General features: G+C 46.7%; 1 protein-coding gene across 1 annotated transcript in view; it reads left to right on the plus strand.

Annotated features, from left to right (window-relative positions):
* The window catches only part of LOC140387412 (kelch-like protein 25), a 76591-nt gene extending 61673 nt beyond the window's left edge, over window positions 1-14918 (plus strand). The window contains exon 3 of the mRNA XM_072470496.1: window positions 14350-14918. The gene's annotated coding sequence lies outside the window, so the exon portion shown is untranslated. The remainder of the gene's footprint in view (window positions 1-14349) is intronic.
* The last annotated feature ends 2438 nt before the right edge of the window (window positions 14919-17356 follow it).

Here is a 17356-nt window from a genome sequence, read left to right on the forward strand (position 1 = left end):
TGGAAAAGACTAGAGAGAAAGTCCTGTAAAGGGACGACTTTAGAGGCGCTGGTGACGGCGCCGCTACCGTTCTCACCTAAAAAGTTTACTACGAACCCGGTGGTGGCGGCAACATTGAATATCTGGGGACAGTGGAGGCGACAGAGAGGGGTGCGGGGAGCCCTGGTGGGGTCCCCAATCAGGAACAACCATAGGTTCGCCCCAGGAAGAATGGATGGAGGATTTCAGAGCTGGCACCAGTTGGGAATTAGGAGGGTGGGAGATTTATTTATAGATGGGACATTTGCGAGCTTCGGAGCATTGGAGGAAAAGTATAAGTTGCCTCGGGGAAATTTCTTGAGATATATGCAGGTGAGGGCGTTTACTAGACAACAGGTGAGGGAATTTCCGTTGCTCCCGACACAGGGGATTCAGGACAGAGTGCTTTCAGGGGTGTGGGTCGGAGAGGGCAAGGTGTCAGAGATATACCGAGAGATGAGGGAAGAGGGGGAGGAGTCGGTGGGCGAACTAAAAGGAAAGTGGGAAGAAGAACTAGGGGAGGAGATAGAGGAGGGTATGTGGGCTGATGCCCTAAGCAGGGTAAATTCCTCTTCCTCATGCGCCAGGCTTAGCCTGATTCAATTTAAGGTGCTACATAGAACACACATAACGGGAGCAAGATTGAGCAGGTTCTTTGGAGTGGAGGACAGATGTGGGAGGTGTGGCGGGAGCCCGGCAAACCACGCACATATGTTTTGGGCGTGCCCGGCACTGGAAGGGTATTAGAAGGGAGTGACAGGAGTGATTTCGAAGGTGGTGAAGGCCCGGGTCAAACCAGGCTGGGGGTTAGCTCTATTTGGAGTTGCGGATGAGCCGGGAGTGCAGGAGGCGAAAGAGGCCGACGTTGTGGCCTTTGCGTCCCTAGTAGCCCGGCGCAGGATCCTACTCATGTGGAAGGAGGCGAAACCCCCCGGACTGGAGGCCTGGGTAAATGATATGGCGGGGTTCATTAAATTGGAGCAGATAAAGTTTGCCCTGAGAGGGTCGGCTCAAGGGTTCACCAGGCGGTGGCAGCCATTTCTCGACTACCTAGGGGAACGTTAGAGGGAAGACATGACCAGCAGCAGCAACCCGGGGGGGGGGGGGGCGGTGTTTAGTTTATGTCAAAAGATAATGGGGTTTTGTTATTTGTGTATTGTTAAAAATTTCTTTATTGTTACGTTTGCTTTGTAAGAGGGGAAAAATTGTTGTCTGGAAAAATCTTTCAATTAAATATATTTTAAAAAAAGGGAATGGATTGTTGAAGTTGAGTCGGTATTCCTTGGAGAAAAGAAGGCTGAGAGGAGACTTGATGGAGATATTCAAGATCCCGAGGGGTTTGGACAGGGTAAATAGTAAGAGACTGTTCCCTCTCAGCAGTATATAGAGTAATAGAGGTCTACAGCACACTCTTTGACCGGTCAAAAACAGCTACCTACGTATTCTAATCCCATTTTCCAGCATTTGGTCATAGCCTTGTATGCCTAGGTGTTGCAAGCACACATATAAATACTTCTTGAATGTTATGAGGGTCTCTGCCTCCACCAACCTTTCAGGCAGTGAGTTCCAGACTCCCACCACCCCTGGGTGAAAAGGTTTTCCCTCACAACCCCTCTAAACCTCTTGCCCCTACATCAAGAATCAAAGGGCACAGATTCAACATAATGGACAACGGTTGAAGGAAACAGTTTTACATCCAGTGGGTGGTTGAAATTTGTAACAAACATTCTGCCAGGGTGGTGGATGCAGGTTTGATTGAGGTATTCAAAAGGGAATTGGATGGCTTCCTGAAAAGAAAGAATGCACAGTGTTACAGGGCAAAGGCAGGGGAATGGGATTAGGTAGAATGCTCTTTCAAGGAACCAATGTAGACTTGATGGGCCGAATGGCCTCCTTCTGCACTGTAAGGAGTCTGTGATTTTGTGAACACCACCACCTGGAGGTCCCCCTCCAAGTCACACACCATCCTGGCTTGGAAATATATCGTTGTTCCTTCACTGTTGCTGGGTCAAAATCTTAGAACTCCCTCCCTAACAGCACTGTGGGTATACCTACACCTTATGGATGGCAGCAGTTTAGAAAAGGGGGCCACTACCATCTTCTCAAGGGACAATTTGGGATGTGCAACACCCACATCCTGTGAATAATTTCTTGAAAAATCCCATGCCATGCTCCACAAGTGTAGATATTGAAAAAAACCAAGTTTTGCAAAGAGATGTTTTAAACCTTTACCATGTGCTGTTATTTTTTAGGAAGCGTGATTATTCCAACAATTGGTGTGAGGGTGGTTGTTCACCACCCCACCTGGGAACTTGTGGAAAAGAAACTCAAACTCTCAGTACCCTGGGCAGCAGGACCACAAATTTCTTAGAGGAAGGAGGAAAACACCATGGGTGCAATTTAACGGAAAAAGAGTCCTGTTTTGGGCATGAATAGCTGCGTGTTTCTCGGCACCTACAATGCCGAGAACGACCCCGCTATCAAACAGGATTTTGTTTTTTGGAGCAACCTTGGTGAGGAACGCCCCGCCAAGGCCGCACTTGCCTCACTTCCTGCAATGACGAGCTCAGCAAGTTGCCACCGCGATCCCTCAGCCACCCCACTGTGGCCTCCGGACCCCCCCAACTTACTTCTTCACCATCTCCCCACCCACACCCCTTAACGGCAGGGCATCCTTGGGCTGATCCCTGGCATGGGCACCCGGGCACCTTGACACTGCCAGACAGACATGCTGGCAGTGCCCCAGCCAATCTGGCAGTGCCATCAAGGCAGTGCCATTGTGGAAGTGCCAATGTGCCTCGAGTGCCAGGGTACCACCCGGGGGTCTCCGATTGCCTCGGGGACACTCCAGGTGCCGTTACGCCTGGTCGGTCCATGTTTCTGTGGTCCTGTGCTAAACGGCACCATGGCGAGGTGTACCAGGCAGGGGTGTTCGATCCCTGGCCTAGAGGCAATCGGGCATAGACATATTTAAATAAGCCGAATGGCACCTGGATCTCGTTAGGTGTTCTGAGCACCACAAATCCTGCGAGAGGCCTCGTGAGATTTAACGGCCTCATCGAGGCGGGTGCAACGAGGCCGTTCAATCGCACCTTATATGTATTTTCTACGTATAATTTTTCCTTCATTATGGGATGTGCCCTCAGCCAACATCTGACATTTCCAGTTGAAATGAATGAAAATCACTTATTGTCACAAGTAGGCCATGTGTAAAGCCCCTAGTCGCTACATTCCGGCGCCTGTTCGGGGAATTGAACCGTGCTGCTGGCCTGCCTTGGTCTGCTTTCAAAGCCAGCGATCTAGCCCCGTGCTAAACAGCCAGTTCCAGATTCTCCTTTCGCAATTACCTCGGCAGTGGTGATTTTGAACAGGGCGAACCATCGTGCGAGTGCCCCAATTCATATTGTGCAACAATTTTGTCTCCACTAGAATTCAGATAAGATCTGAAAGGAAATAACAAATGTGATTTACTCGACATATGACGTGTCCAATGATTGAATGATCATCAGCGAATTCTTCCCTTTGTCAGCTCACAGCTTCTTTCAGTCCCCCATCAAACAGGGCATTGCCTTGTGCAGTTTGATAGATGCTGGGATTCATACCCTAGAATCTGCTTTGGACAGGTGCTTTCAGCCAGCTCAGCAGCTGGGGAATTGTGATTGGCCCCAGCAGAGCCCAGCCTTAATTTTAACTCCAGCTCCTGTTCCTGTTCACTCCCGTGGGCGTCCCTCCTGAAACGAGCCTGTGTGCAAACCACTTACGACAGGTGTGAGGTCAAATTTGGCTACGGTGCTCTTCGTGACCGAAGACCTTGCTGGGATTTTCTGTCTGGCTCCACATGTGAAACTTGGCCATTTGCGTGAGTTCTTGGAAGACGGCCTGCATCGTAGGAACTGTAACCCAGCATGTGACTGACAACTGCCGGAGAAGCAAAAATTAACAAGAAAGAGTGATTCGACAAATTAAGGCAAAAAGTGCCTGCCTGTAAGAGCTAATTGAAAATCCCTTTGAGAGATCAAAGATCAGATGGCAGACAATGATTATGCCATTGTCAGTCCCTAATTGCTTAGTACCCTAATCATGGAAGTAGCATCCAAAATAGGAACGATGGAAGTAGCTAGGAACTTGGAATGAAATCCCCAAACCCAATGGCAGCTAAATCTGTGCCAAACTGGAATAGCCGTCTTGTTTTAAAGAAATTTTAGACTTTGAACAGTTCCTCTCCTTGAGAAAGAGCTATGAATTATGATAAGTTTAAAATGGCCTAAAACTCGTAATCTACATTTTACAGGACTAATGTTTAACTTAATATTTTATTCATGATACCTAATATATGCGAATGAATACTTAATAATTTTTTTTGAAGTTTCATCTCCTGTCCTGAAGATGTACCTTTCAATTTCACCCGTAAAATGTCATTATTCATGTGTGAGCTTACACGGGGTGCGGAGTTGGGTGGGTGTGTGGGTCATTCGATGCCATCCTCATCCATCACCCACAAACCAGCGTATTTGTTGTGAGAGCGACTGAATGGATACCCCTGGCTGATTTTCTCTCTCTCTCTCTCTCCCCCGCCCCCCAACTTCTGTCTACCACTGGCTCAGTGAAACAAACCAGTTGGTGAAATTGAGAGCTCTACTCGTCTAACTGTGCAGTCTGGCAATTTGGATCTGAGCCTTCATAGTGCAGTTGGCTTTGTGCCACATTGCATATGCACCCCTGCCCAGCAGTAATGGAGCTTTAAGTAATGAGTATTAAATGAGCACTTTATATCACTAGAACAAAGAGGGAAGAGAGATTTAAGAATGCGGGTTGATTTTATTCTGAGAGTCAAAGTATCTTTCGAAAATGACCAGTTGTACCTAGGCTGAGGACAATACGCAGACCTAGTTTAGTTGAACTGAAGCCTCTCGGATGGACTCGGCAAACGCCAAGACTCACAGGCACAAGATGGCTTTCAGAACTGCTGTAAACCATCAGTTCCTCAAGTCCCCTGTCAAGTTGGTCTCCACCACAACAGACCTGATTGTGTGCTTTGTGATCAGGGAACAATGCAAACCTGCCGGGCTTTGTGTACCAGACAGGTCATATTAAATCTGTGCTGCTCCACATTGCTACATAAGACTGCCTGGTCAGCCATACAAAAGATTCTGTGTTCTCTGTGCTATTATTCAAAGTTGTTGGATACGGGGGGACGAGAAAGGAGGGTGGGTTTATTAACCCATATCTCACACCTGTAATGTTTCAGTTAGTAAATATTCTATCCACTGTGGAGGATTTGCTTTCAGTTTCACTCCCTGTGTTGAATCAGGTCATCTCAACTGGGACAGTACCAAAACTGTAATCTGTTTCCAGATCTGTTTTCAGGAGGAAGCAAAATTGGTTGTCGTTATGGCTCCTGATCACTAAATAATTATTGCCGCCGACATGTAAGCTGTGGGTGGATGTTGTTTGAGGACAATGTCGTCTTGGCAGCGACATCCTCCCTAATCAGATAGCCGGCCCTCATTCTCTGATGAAGGGGCACTAACAGTGTCTCAAGCCTGTGTCACCATGTATCACACTAGGCAGGCAATCTTTACCATTCTGGTTCAAAGTAGCAATTATGCAGAAAACTTGTTTAATTTTGGCATTAGACTTCTGCACCAAATTACTTTTTTTCTCACTTTTTGCCTCCAGTAATGAAAACATAAACTTGCATTAATTAACACTTCAAAGACAAGGGAGTTTCTAAATGTCATTAAGTGAATAACATAGGACTACACCAGAAAGTACTAATAGTAATGTAGCTATTCTTGGATTATATTTTGTGTCTATTCTTTGCAAGTATAACTAATATGCCAATTTTTGCAGCATTTTGCATGGATGAGCTCATAAAATAACCATTTTACATTTGGGAGCATAATGGATCAATGCCTCTACCACAGGGTAAAAAAAACTCCGCTAGGAACTATATGTGTCCATTACTCTAATTTATGTTGCACACTTGTTGTAGGCAACAGGCAGGAGAGAAAGGTCCAGGCTTGCTTCCCGTAACAGCCTCCCCGAACAGGCGCCGGAATGTGGCGACTAGGGGCTTTTCACAGTAACTTCATTTGAAGCCTACTTGTGACAATAAGCGATTTTCAGATAACAGAAAGAATATAATTTAAAGAGTATCCACTCATGATTCTTTTGGTTGGGGGGGGTGGGGGGAGGTGGGAGAGAGATTTGGGGTGCAAGAGCAAATACATGTTACCTGAGCCCATCTGAGGGACTGCCCGCTTTCCAGCACTGGACTGTCAGGTTATGGCTATACTTCTGCATTTTGAGTGTTACCAAGCTATGCCAAGGTGTAAACCACTGAAGCACCTAGTTCCACAGAACCCCCATTGAAAGGACTCTTGCACAAGCAGAGCTCTATGGTGTCTTCTGTATTTGTGTTGTTAAGCCCAGGAAAAGTTCTGTGGTTCTGTTAACAATTCCATTCAGGTGATCTTCCGCTCACTCGAAAAGACTCCTTTGTACTTTTCCTGTCGTCGGTTGACTTGTTTTCCAAAGGCTGCCGGAAAGGGCAATGTTCGGAATCTGAGCCAGGTGAAAGGAAGAACTATCAAGTGACAATACCCTTGAGAGGTGCAATTAGAGTCTATAAATACCTTTAAAGAATGGTTGACCCAGACAGGAAGGCTTTTTCTCCAATTCAAGACCAGAGAAAGTATCTATACCTATGCACACAAGTGAAACTTTGACCTTTAATTGTAACTTGTAACTGTTGCACCGTCCTTCTCCATAATGCTATATTTTTGTTTATTTGTAAGCTGTAAAAAAAAAAATCGGCTTTGACCCCCAACCTTTCTTGAATTCAGTGACTTTAACTTGGATCAAGGTGTCCAACAAAAAACAACACCTTCCTATTCTCCATGCGTATCTCTTGAGAAGGAGCCTCGGGATTATTGACCTTGAAATTTCCTGTCCTTTTACTACTGCAGCAAGTTATAAAACGCTAAACTTAAAATTCTCGATGTATTCTATGCTGGGAAATATGTCTAATATATTCTGAAGTATTTCCTTGTTCTTAAATTGACTCTCTCACATTGATCTGACTTGATTGGTGGCACGCTTCCTCTGATTAGAAGTTCATGGATTGATTATCTTCTTGGGGCGCCCAAAAAGAAGCTTGGCGCAGCCTCCGGGATCTACCCAGCTCGCAACACCTTGCGAGATGCAGTGCGATCTCGCAAAACGTTGTGATGTAAATCCCGCTCTTTGTGGGTGGGATTACTTTTTGGCAAATCTGCATATTAGAGCGAGACAACTAGTCTCACTCTAATGTGCAGCTTCCCGAAATACCTGAGGGTTTGGGATCTATCCCCTTCGCCTCTGTGACCTCGGGCGAGCGCCATTCAGTACTGGTCCCCACAAATGGGGACCACATGGAACGGCACTCTTGGCAGTCTCTCACGGGATCACATAGTGCGTTTGGGGGGGGGGGGGTGGTCAGGAGTCGCTTTGGGGGCCTAGAAGATCGGGATGCCATTTTTAAATGACGTCTTGATCTTTCGCTACACTGTGGAGTTGTGGCGAGTGGAGCTCACTGTACAAAATGGGGCTATGTGTGGCCTTGGCCGCGTGTTCTCCACTGATAATCTTTATTAGTGTCACGTTACATTAACACTGCAATGAAGTTACTGTGAAAATCCCCTAGTCGCAATACTTCGGCGCCTGTTCGGGTACACTGAGGGAGAATTTGGAATGTCCAATTCCCCTAACAAGCATGTCTTTCGGGACTTGTGGGAGGAAATCGGAGCACCCGGAGGAAACCCATGGAGACACGGGAAGAACTTGCAGACTCTGCCCAGACAGTGACCCAAGCCGGGAATCGAACCTTGGCGCTGTGAAGCGACAATGCTGACCACTGTGCTACCGTGCAGCCCTGAGGCCCCTTAGACAATGTGAGTCGCTGCGAGCGCCGGGAAACACATGGCTAAACGCACTCGCTGTGGGACTTTGTTCCCAATTAGTTGAATTGTGTCCTTGGTGCTGCTTGGAGGGTTGGACAACAACATTAGGGGTGGGTATTCTTCACATCCGAATCCATGTAGCCCTGCATCAACTGATACAAGACATCAAAGGTTATCCTAGTTGGTCATGGTGAGAAGTGATACCCCAACACATGAGGGTCCTGCAGATTACTTTTTCCCAACTTGCCCCCATGTTCTTAGTTTTTGTTTAAGTGGATTGAGTCCCTTTAGGGAGAATGTATGTAATCAATGCTGGGCAAAGAGAAACCCTACTTGTGTACTTTTCATTACAGTATTTTTGTTTGACTGCTAATGCAATTTTCTTGTTTGATTTGGCTGTGAAGGCTCAGCCATTGAATTGGTTTGAGACAGAGATGAATAGATTTCTACATATTAAAATCCTCAAAGGATAACGGATAGTGCAGGAACATGGTGTTAATGTAGAAGGCCAGCCATAATCTCATTGAATGGTGGAGTGGACTCAAAGGTCTGCATAGCCCACTCCTACTCATATCTCTTGTGTTCTTGGATTCTGCCACCCTACTTTAAAAAAAAAATTTTTTAGAGTACCCAATTCGTTTTTTATCCCAATTAAGGGACTATTTAGTGTGGCCAATTCACCTACCCTGCACATCTTTTTGGGTTGTGGGGGTGAGACCCATGCAGTCACAGGAAGAATGTGCAAACTCCTCACGGACCGGGATCGAACCTGGGTCCTTGGTGCCACAAGGCAGCAGTGCTAGCTACTGTGCCGCCCGACTCTGCCACCCTATTTGCCTGACCCCTGGAGGCCCTGAATGCCAAAGTGAAGCCTGCTTCCCAGTCTCTCTCAAAATAGCTCAGAAGCCAGTTGAAAGAAGGTGATACCAGTGAGCTGAGATATTGGTTGGAGGAGTTACCAAACTCAATAGAGTTGTCCTCCCACAATAGCTGTGAGATTTTGATGCGGCTCTTTTGCCTTCAGTCTGACTGCTGTTACAGTTTATTTGCCTGTTTTCCTCTCGTCAAAAGTTCCTCCGATGAAAGTACTCCACTTTATCAGCCCGGTTGACAGCCAAAGAGATTTATTGCCTTCCACTCTGGTTTCATTTAGTAAGTGGTGAAATAAGGAGCATTTTTTTTCCATTCTATGCCTCATGCTCTGCTATCCTTTGCTTCCCTCTCCAAACAGTAGACAGTTAAATATTAGCAGGCACTGGCGCTGAGTCCAATCCTGCTATGCACACTTTCAACAGGGGCTGTTGGATTGCAATCAAAAGCAAGAATATTGGACATTTTAACTGCCAAGTCATTGGAGAGTTCTCTAGAAATCTATTTATACACAAGTCCGATACCTAGCTCGTGGCATCTGTTTTCAAAACTCCCAAAGCCAATTTCAAATGTGTTTGTGATACTTCTTAAACTATTCAGCACATGCTTCTTTACAATTGTACAGTTGTTGAAACCTCAGTTCTTTTGTTTCGTACATTGTGCGTTTACAAGCCAACGAGTCCAATGAGAGTAATAAAAGCAAAATGCTGGAAATACTCAGCAGGTCTGGCAGCATCAGTGGAGAGAGAGAGACAGAGGGCACGATTCAGCAGACTCAAGTTAAAGTCTGCTGAATGGTGTGTTTAGCGGCATGTTTCTTGGCGGCTGCAGGGCTATCCAATGGCCTTTTTTTGGCCTCTGGGAGTTTCTCCCCACCAAGGCCACACTTAAGCTCACCAGTAGGGAAGTGTCCAAGCAGATCGAGGTACCATTTTGTCTGGCAGCCCCAATATTCTCTCCCCTCCTCTTTTGGCACCGTCCCCTCACCTCCCCCAATGGCCCCAGGAACCCCCTTCAATCTCCTCTACTAGGCAAGGGCCCATCTGGCCTGAACCCTGGCATCCTGGAACCCTGGCAGTGCCATCTGGTGCCCGCGTGCCGGGAGAAAGCGAGGTGGCCACCTTGCCCTGTCCCCAATCTCCCGGGGGTCTCCATTGGTTTGGGGGACTCCTCGAGGTGCTGTTACGCCTGGTCCACGTTTGTGTGGACCAGTACTAAATGGCGCCCTGGCAAGTTCTTCCAGGCGCAACTGTTGAATCCCGGACACTGGGTGAATCCGGCGTCCAGGTATTTAAGTGAGCTGTATGGCTAATGTAAATAGTCAGACCTGGATCTTGCCTTCGGTGGGCAAGATCCAGATCTTGCCGGCAGAGTGAGCCGAATGTCGTGCGATCTGTCAGGCTCCGAGCCCGACCTGGGGCTTGCGTGTGATTCACCCATTGTGCCTAGATTCGGGCCGGGGGCAATGGGGTCGCTGAATCATGCCCAGAGTTTGAGGCAGAATTTAATTTGACTGTGCTTCCGAACTCGGTGCGGTGGGGGATGGTGCTGTGGAGGAAGCACAAAAGGGAAACTGGGACAGGGTAGAGGGTGGGAGGGATTAATGACAGAAATGTCATGGAGCAAAGGGCAAAGGGAATGGTAATGGTGGTTGTAATAAAGAAACAAAGCATTTGTCCAGAGTGAGTGTAAAAGTCAGAATAATGAACAGCTTTGTCTGAAAGCTAAAACATAAAAAACAACATTAAGACAGCATGTGGCACAAACAAAAGAATCAAAAGAACAGAGTTCATGGTCTGAAATTGTTGAAACTCCAGAAGGCTGTCAAGTGCCTAATTGTTGTATGAGGAGCAGGTGAGGACTCTGGGTCTGTACTCGTTGAAGGGTGAGGGGGGATTCATTGAAGCTTACTGAGAGGCATGAATAGAGTGGACGTGGAGAGGATGTTTCCACTAGTAGGAAAAACTAGAAGCTGAGGGCACAGCCTCAGACTGAAGGAATGATCCTTTAAAACTGAGAAGAGGAGGAATTTCTTCAGCCAGAGGGCGGTGAATCTGTGGAACTCTTTGCTGCAGAAGACTGTAGAGGCCAAATCACTCACTGTCTTTAAGACAGCGATAGATAGGTTATTGATTAATAAGGAGTTATGAGGAGAAGACAGGAGAATGGGGATGAGAAACATATCATAGAATTTACAGTGCAGAAGGAGGCCATTCGGCCCATCAAGTCTGCACAGGCTCTTGGAAAGAGCACCCTACCCAAGGTCTACACCTCCACTTATCCCCGTAACCCCACCCAACACTAGGGGCAATTTTGGACACTAAGGGCAATTTATCATGGCCAATCCACCTAACCTGCACATCTTTGGACTGTGGGAGGAAACCGGAGCACCCGGAGGAAACCCACGCACACACGGGGAGGATGTGCAGACTCCGCACAGACAGTGACCCAAGCCGGAATCGAACCTGGGACTCTGGAACTGTGAAGCAATTGTGCTATCCGCAATGCTACCGTGCTGCCCTGATTGAATGGGCCATGAGCCATGATTGAATGGCGGAGCAGACACGATGGACTGAATGGCCTAATTTTGCTCCTATATCATATGGTCTTACGGCCTTATGGATGACGAGGTGGTGTTCCTTGCGCAGTCATGGATCTTCGATGGGAGCATTGTTCCCAAGCCAGTTCTCCCCAGAGATGTGAGGAATAGTTTGGTTTAATTTATCAACTGTACCTGTCATCTATCCAGTGGACGGAAAACACCAGTCAATGCAGTACATGCTTTGTCGGTGCACACACATGGCTGAAACAGGCAGATACAGGGTGTTGGGGAGGGATTAGAACCGTTTTAGATTGTAGCAAAGGGACAAGAGACTGAATACCTCTGATGTTATAAACCTCTTGTAAACATTTGATTAAAAATCCTGTTTTCTTTCCCTCTATTCTTGGCGATGTATGTTCCCTCGGTGGTCTTGTTGGTGAAGTTGCCGGTGTAGTACGGAGACATTGAGGCCATCCCCAGTCCCAGTTTCAACTGGTTTTGTCAGGTGGGGAGGGGGGGGGGGGGTTATTGCTGTATAAATGAGTCAAAAGAAAATCTGCTGATTTTCCCCAGTTCAGCTGCAAAATGAAGGGTTTCCAACATTCGCTGTTGAATAAAGTGAATGATCACTTGGAGAAGGTATTAGAGGCTGGACATGCGACTGTTCCCGAACATAAACCAGTATCTTCAGGAGAGATTGGAGGTTGAGGCTTGGGTTTGGAATTCGGTTAGTGAGGCAAGAGGAGGAAGAAAAGAATATTTAGAAAGGTCCTGGTAGCTTTTGACTGAAATATAGTGCCACCGAAATAGGAGCATGGGACTTAGGAGCAGGAGTAAGCCATTCGGCCCTTTGAGACTGCTCCACCACTCGATAAAACCATGGCTGATCCAGTTAAACAGAACCAAAACAGATCATTGTGCAAACACGATCCTTAAGGTAATTGGATCTGAACCTGTTTCACCCTTTCTCCTTCCCTACAAATCATCTACTGGTGTATCAGCACTGCTGCATGTCACATTGGTCTGAAAGAGAATCAGCTGCCTGCTTTTTCTGGGAAATAACCTGTCAACATAATCATCCTCCAATAATCTATTTCCACTTTGCCTGTTTCTCTGCCTTTCTTTCTCTCCTCGTTTTGCCTACACCATTTCTCCCCCCTACATTCTCCCTCTTTATCTTGTTTGCCTCTTTGTCTCCTTTCATGAAAGTCAAATGTGATCATTATAAACAGGACACACTGGTCACCAGTGTGAGTAAAATATATATCATCACCCGCCCACCAACACCAGTCATTTTATTTTTTTAAAAATCCTTCAAGGGATGTGGGAATCGCTGGCTGCACCAGCATTTGTTGCCCTTCCCTAATTGCCCTTGAATTAAATGGCTTGCAAGGCCATTTAACAGGCCATTTGAGAGGCAACCACATTGCTGTGGATCTGGAGTTATATGTAGGCCAGACCAGGCAAGGACGGCAGATTTCCTTCCCTAAATTAGTGAACCAGATGGGTTTTAATGACGATGGTTTCATGGTCACTAATAGACTTTTAATGCTGGATTTTTCTTGAATTCAAATTTCACCATGATTCGAACTCCAGAGCATTACCCTGGGCCTCTGCATTACTAGTCCAGTGACAATGCCAATATGTTCCCACCTCACACCAATAATGGCATCTGTTCCTAATGGTAACATTAGTAACCGGATTGCAAAATGCTTTGATCACGTGCCAAGGGCTTCATTCAGCGCCAAACTCTCGGTTTGAAAACCCATCACTGTTTCGCTCTCCTGTCACAAGTCACAAACAATGAAATAGTTGCAGTTGTAGCGGTCTGCAGCACAGAAATAGCCCTTCGGCCCATTGCATCTGCGCCAGTCAAAAACAACCACCTAACTATTCTAATCCCATTTCCCAGCACTTGGCCCATAACCTTGCATGCTTTGGCACCACAAGTGCACATCTAAATACTTAAAATACCCAATTCATTCTTTCCAACTAAGGGGCAATTTAGCATGGCCAATCCACCTACCCTGCACATGTTTGGGTTGTGGGGGCGAAACACACGCAAACACGGGGAGAATATGCAAACTCCACACGGACAGTGACCCAGAGTCGGGATCGAACCTGGGACCTCAGCGCAGTGAGGCAGCAGTGCTAGCCACTATGCTCCCCCCCCCCTAAATACTTCTTTAATGTCATGAGGGACTCTGCCTCCACCACCCTTTCAGGCAGAGAGTTCCAGACTCCCACCACCCTCTGGGTGAAAAAGTTTTTCCTCACATGCCCTCTGAACTTCCTGTCCCTTACCTTAAATCTATGCCCCCTGGTCTTTGATCCCTCAAGGGGGAGAGTTTCTTCCTGTCTACTCTATCTATGCCCCTCATAATTTTATACATCTCAATCATGTCCCCCCTCAGTCTCCTTTGCTCCAAGGAAAACTAGTACAATCTTCATAACTAAAACTTTCCAGCCCATGCAACATCCTGGTGAATCTCCTCTGCACCCTTTCCAGTGCTATCGCATCCCTTCTGTAATGTGTATTACAGGACTGCACACTGCACTTTAGCTGTCGCCTAACCAATATTTTGTTCCAGCATATCCTACCTGCTCTCAAACTCTATGCCTCGGCTAATAAAAACATGTATAGTATACACCTTTAAAAAAAATTAATTTAGAGTACCCAATTAATTTTGGGCAATTTAGCGTGGCAAATCCACCTAGCCTGCACATCTTTGGGTTGTGGGGGCGAAACCCACGCAAACACGGGGAGAATGTGCAAACTCCACACAGACGGTGACCCAGCGCTGGGATCGAACCTGGGACCGCGGCGATGTATGTTCCCTCGGTGGTCCAAACGCGACGTTAGGCAGCAATGCTAACCACTGCGCCACCGTGCTGCCATGTATATGCCTTTTTAACCATGTTATCTACCTGTCCTGCTACCTTAAGGGTAATGTGACCCTTTGTTCTGCTTTACAGGGTATTTTCACAGCAAGCTGTCAGCATCTTGGACAACGGCTTCCTTTGGCCTACGATGGAGCAGCAGACTGCAAAAGCTGTGCCGGGCTGGCTGATGAGCTGGACTGCCATTGTTACTGGGAGTTTGAACAATATGTCATTTAGAAGCTTAGAGGAAGTGATGGAGGAGATTTTGGGGGAGGGGGAATTGAATTAAACCGTTGAACTTGACGTTGCTCTGGCAACTTTGGAAATTGCCTGAGGGCACACTTGGCAACATTTGCCAAGCTGGTTGTGGAGAAAGCAGCGCTGTTTATCAAGAAATCTGTTCATCTGCACAGAGCCACCTTTCAAGGGAACTGCTACCATTTATTAAAGGGACTTTTTTATTAGGGAAGGACCTGTCGATCTCCTTGAGAGAACTTGGCAAGTTATTTTCAACACTCAGGAGAACAAATTGCGCACAACTTCCTGAAACTTTGTTACTAGCAGCTACATCAGAAATAGATTAATCTTTTGAAATGCCTCTTTACAATACCAATTTGGAATTACTGTGGAACAAGTAACTCAATAAAGATGATTTTGGTGTATAGTGTTGATGCATTTTTAATTATAAAATAAAATTCAAACAAGAAATAAACTGAAATCTTGAGGACTCTATTATGAAGCATAAAGGAAGAAGATGGGAAGAGAAATTTTTCTGGTTACAATCTGGCACACGTTACCACAAGGCATTATCAAAGACATAGGGGCAGCACGGTAGCATTGTGGATAGCACAATTGCTTCACAGCTCCAGGGTCCCAGGTTCGATTCCGGCTTGGGTCACTGTCTGTGCGGCGTCTGCACGTCCTCCCCGTGTCTGCGTGGGTTTCCTCCGGGTGCTCCGGTTTCCTCCCACAGTCCAAAGATGTGCAGGGTAGGTGGATTGGCCATGATAAATTGCCCTTAGTGTCCGAAACTGCCCTTGGTGTTGGTGGAGGTGTTGAGTTTGGGTGGGGTGCTCTTTCCAAGAGCCGGTGCAGACTCAGGGGGCCGAATGGCCTCCTTCTGCACTGTAAATTCAATGATAATCTATGATTAATCTAGGACAAAGGTTTGGCACAACATCGTGGGCCGAAGGGCCTGTTCTGTGCTGTATTTTCTATGTTAAAAAAAACATGCGAATCACCCTGGGAGATTAAGTTGTGCCTCACCACAGGAGAACCCAGATCTGGAAATTGATCGATAGATTTACAGTTTTATGCCTGACTCATCCCTAATGAAGTTCCATTCCAGGATTATAACTTCAGTGTATTTGCAATGAAGAACTCATGAACATTGTTGGGTAGCACATTCTGATCTATCGAGCTTGACCCACCCAACTTGTCTGTTACAGTATGTGAAATCCCAACCCACCCGAAAGCCTTGTGATCTCCTAGGAGAGATGAAAAATCAGGAGACAAAATCTGGAAAGATCCTCGTGCCTGTCTTATTTGATTAAAACAAGTCCAGGGGCCCAATGGCCTTGATTAATGTTATCAGAATGTATAATGCTATGAGGAGACTGAGATAGTGGTAATGTCACTGAACTAATGATCCAGAAGTCAGAATAATGTGGGACATCAGTTCAAATTCCACCAGCTGGAATTCAAATTCAATAAACAAATCTGAGAAGTTAGTCTCAGCAATGATGACCATTAAACCACTGATTGTCAATAAAATCCATCTGGTTCACTAATACCCTTTCGAGAAGGAAATCTCTGAAGTTGAGAGGGCTAGAATACAAGAGTATGGGTTTCTCCTGAGGCTTTTTAAGGCTCTGGTTAGACCCCATTTGGAGTATTGATAACTATCCTCTTCTGTTGGGTCACAGCCCAGAGGCTAATGCACCTGCACTCTCCTTCCATGGGATCAAACGCCATTGCCTTTGCCCACCCTGCCTTCCCTTGACTGCTCCAATTCTTCCAGATTTCACACCAGCACCACACAGTCATCTCTTACATCCAGCCGCTGCCATTCTCCATCTCTCGCTTTTCCCTTCAGTGTCTGCAGCCCAGGCAGATCTTGGAAAAATATTACAGTTGGTTCACTGATGCCGGGTCAAAGTCCTGGAATTCCCTCCCTAACAGCACTGTGGGTGTACCAACACTATGTGCACTGTAGCAGTTCTAGAAGGCAGCTTGCCGCCATCTTCTCAAGGGCAATTAGGGATGGACAATAAATGCTGGTCTAACCAGCAACTCCCATTCCCCGTGAATGAATGAGAAATGTTGTCCTAAAGACACGGGGCTGGATTCTCCGCCCTGCCGCGCCACATTTCTGGTTCAGCACGCCAGCGGGATGCTCCGTTGCGCCGGCCAGTCAATGGGGTTTCCCATTGTGGGGCAGCCCCATGCCGTTGGGAAACCCCGGGGCTGCCGGCAAAACGGAGCATCCCCCGGCGGAGAATCCAGCCCATGTGCTCCAGAACTAACTGGGCCCTTAACCAAGCTGTTCCAGTGCAGCTACATTACTGTTATCTATCTGGCAATGTGGAAAATTTCCCACAAAATGTAGAATAGATCTAACACAGCTAATTACTACTCAATCAGTCTACTCGTGATCATCAGCAAAGTGATGGAAGGTGTTGTTGACAAGAGTTATCAAGCAACACTTTCTCAGCAATAACCTTGTTACTGACGCTCAGTTTGGGTTCTGCCAAGTCACTCAGTTCCTGATCTCATTATAGCCTTAATCCAAATATGAATATAAGAGCTGAACTCCAGAGGCAAGTTGAGAGTGACTGCCCTTGACATCAAGGTAGCATTTGACTGAGTATGGCATCAAGGAGCCCTAGCAAAACGGGAGTCAATGGTAATCGGAGGGAAAACTCACCACTGGTTGGAGTCATATCTGGCACAAAGGAAGATGGTTGTGGCGGTTGGAGGTCAATCATCTCAGTCCCAGGACACCACCTCAAGTATCGTGGACCCAACCATCTTCAGCTGTTTCATCAATGACCTTCCGTCCATGATAAGGTCAGAATTGGGAATGTTCGCTGATGACTGC

The sequence above is a fragment of the Scyliorhinus torazame genome, chromosome 12 (assembly GCF_047496885.1).
Source record: "Scyliorhinus torazame isolate Kashiwa2021f chromosome 12, sScyTor2.1, whole genome shotgun sequence".
NCBI classification, from domain to species: Eukaryota; Metazoa; Chordata; class Chondrichthyes; order Carcharhiniformes; family Scyliorhinidae; genus Scyliorhinus; species Scyliorhinus torazame.